General features: G+C 62.0%; 1 long non-coding RNA gene across 1 annotated transcript in view; it reads left to right on the forward strand.

Moving 5' to 3' along the window:
- LOC119592193 overlaps positions 1 to 237 on the forward strand; it is a 31,303-nt gene that overhangs the window by 831 nt on the left and 30,235 nt on the right. The window lies entirely within an intron of this gene.

A 237-nucleotide genomic window follows, 5' to 3' on the forward strand; every position in this document is an offset into this window, starting at 1 on the left:
TTTCGATTGGATATCGAATGACGGAACTCCGGTCATCGCTTTTGGCTCCTCTCGTGCTCACAGACACTCCAGAGCCGATGCCCTCCGGCCGGTTTCGCCCCTTCAGGCACTAGCTAGAGTCGGAGTCCTTTGTCGCCGCCTCAAAATGGAGTCCTGCCCTCCGGTTTTCGGGCGCGAGGGCCGCTGGGCGAGTCTCCGGGGACAGGCTGCTGGAGGTGAGCCATTGGAGGTTCGGCC

Source organism: Penaeus monodon, chromosome 29, assembly GCF_015228065.2.
Source record: "Penaeus monodon isolate SGIC_2016 chromosome 29, NSTDA_Pmon_1, whole genome shotgun sequence".
Taxonomy (NCBI): Eukaryota; Metazoa; Arthropoda; class Malacostraca; order Decapoda; family Penaeidae; genus Penaeus; species Penaeus monodon.